At 34.2% G+C, this 2,684-nt stretch overlaps 1 pseudogene; it reads left to right on the top strand.

Annotated features, from left to right (window-relative positions):
- The first annotated feature begins 1,158 nt into the window (after positions 1-1,158).
- On the top strand, positions 1,159-1,781 carry LOC102866627 (annotated as a pseudogene).
- Positions 1,782-2,684: the final 903 nt, after the last annotated feature.

Genomic DNA, 2,684 nt, shown 5'->3' with positions numbered 1-2,684 from the left:
AAAGTACATATACAGTTAATATAATGCATAGAGACTGTTTTATAGTTTCCACACTCTGTTGGGTCACCTTTCTTTGGGATAGGAACAAATATAGATCTCTTCCCGTCAGTTGGCCAAGTGGTCAGCCTAGAGATAAAAATTTAAAAAAGATAATTTTAATATAAAGTGCTATTTAGTTATTTTCAACATTTAACAGTATAAATAGTAAGAAAGTACATATACAGTTAATATAATGCATAGAGATTAACGAGAGGATAAGGGTTATTTATAGTATATGAAAAATGTGACATCAGAGTTAAAGGGAGACTCATCAACAATCTGAATTGTGCAAGTGACATATGTTGCTTATAGACACACTGATGAAGAAGAACATATGCAACACTTAATGAATATCAAAGATTACAGCCTTCAATTTGGATTCTAAATCAACCTCAAGAGAAAAAAAAATACTCATACATGGGCCTAAAGGCAACACAATTGATGGAGAAAAAACTATTGAAGTTGCTAGAATTTTATTTGCAATCAAAATCAGCACCCATGAAAGCAGCAGACAAGAAATTAATGTTGCATTAGGCTAATCTACTATCAAGGACTTCATTAAAGTGCTAAAGGGTAAAATTATAACTTTGAAAACTAAGCTATGACTGACTCACGGGTTGATCCTGTCACAGTTTTTTCAATTACTTCTTATGCATGTAAAATTTAGAGAATTAACAAGGAAGACAAAAGAAGAATTGAAGCATTCTGTAGTATTGGTGAAAAGTATTAAGTATGCCATGCCAAAAGAAAAATAAAATCTATTTTGGAAGGAAAGCAACCAGAATTCATCTTAAAGGCAAAGATGGTAAAACTTTATCTTACATACTTTGGGTATGGTGCAGGTCTTGCCTGTCCTTGGCAGAAGATACACTTCTTGGAATACTAGGACAGCAAAACAAAAGAAAGCCATCAATGAGGTGAACTGACACATGACTACAACAATGGTCTTAAGACTGGCAGAAATTGTTAAAATGATGCTGGTTAGGTTTTCTGTCCAACTGAACAGCCGATTGGAGATGGGAACCATCCAGGGCTGTACTGGAGGTTGAAATGGGCAAAGATAAGGCATCTTTTTCAAAAAGCACCACCAACAAAACATTTCTGACAATCTTTCATGTCATGGATGGTGACAGTTCTACAAGAGCTGTTTCTCAATTAGAAATTTCTGTAGACAATATTGGAGAAAGTTATTCCATTGTACAGCCTCACAATAATGCTGAGGATAGCATGAATGATCATGAAGATACAAATGGAGCTAAAGAAAGTCTCAGAGAATGAGATATGTATCTTCCAAATGCAAATGTGGCAAGGATGATGAAGATTGCCATATATCAAATAGGAAAGATTACAAAGATGTCAAAGAATATGTTCAAGAATGTATGAGAGACTCACGTGCTAACTTTATATCTTTTCAGGCCAGTATTTGATGACATAACAAGAAAAAGAAGACAATAGATGGAGGAGATACTATCTTGGCCATATCTACCTTGCATTTTGACAGTTACATAATACCTCTGAAATTATACTTCCAGAAATTCAGACATTATGAAGAAAGAGAAATTAATTGGTGGCATGATCACAGTGACAGATGGACTAAGTGAAGAGCTTCCAAAGGAGGCATTTACTAATCAGTTACCAGTTGGCTTAATAACTACAGATGGTCAACACAAAATGTCGTGGTTTACATAACCTTACATAAACAGACAGATATATCTGGTGTTCAACAAATTCAGTGTTCATGATCTGGAAAGGTTTATCGAGTGGGGAATTTTGACGTAAAAGGGACTATACGAGTCCAGATTTGGAGATATTTGGAGAAAGTGACTGGTGGAGAGAGGAATATGCCTCTTTATGCATTAAATAGCTATAATACAGCTTTATGAGGCTTGGCTAAATGAAGTATTGATTTTGACTCGAGAATATTTTTCATGAGTGACTTTAAAGAAAAAAAAATGCATTTTAAAGGTATTAAAATATTTTTGTTTGGTATGAGAGTTTGTTGCTTTGGATGATTTCTGTTTACATTGTATACTGTGAGTTTTGCTATCAAGAGATTTGCAGACAGTTCCTTATTTTCGTTTTGAATCATGTCACTTTTGTAATTCAAGTAAACAGCTGGATTCATTCATGTTTACCCTTTTAATAAAATAAAGGTAGGGTTAATTTTGAAAAAATAATTTATGCTGGATAGGACAAGGTTACAATCTGTTATTGATAAGTAAACTATGAGTTGTAGTCTATTTTATTACCTCTAACAACAAACATCTAACAATAGCAAAGGTGTACATTAGGGATGTAGGCTTTCTTCATAGCTACACAATCTAAATACACAAATCATTTAAAAACCTGTACTTTATGAAAAGAATGTGGCATCAAGATTGGAGGGAAATTGACTCACCAAAAACCTACATTATGACACAACTTTGCTTGCTAAAAATGGGGTTGTTGTTGTTAAGTGCTGTCGAGTCATAGGCGACTCATATCGATCCTATGAACGAAAGATGTGAACACTTGTATAACTTTCATCATTTCTCCAAGTTCATAGAGTTTCTGGAGGCAAGCTATTTCAACGTGGATGTCACTCTGCTTTCAAGATTGTTTTAATTGGAAAACTCCACCAAACACTATCCACCATGGGTAACCAT

Source organism: Elephantulus edwardii, unplaced genomic scaffold (assembly GCF_000299155.1).
Source record: "Elephantulus edwardii isolate Elephantulus edwardi_28Jun2011 unplaced genomic scaffold, EleEdw1.0 scaffold00085, whole genome shotgun sequence".
In the NCBI taxonomy this organism is placed as follows: domain Eukaryota; kingdom Metazoa; phylum Chordata; class Mammalia; order Macroscelidea; family Macroscelididae; genus Elephantulus; species Elephantulus edwardii.
Note: the sequence above shows the minus strand (reverse complement) of the source record. Positions and strands in the feature narration are given on the sequence as shown.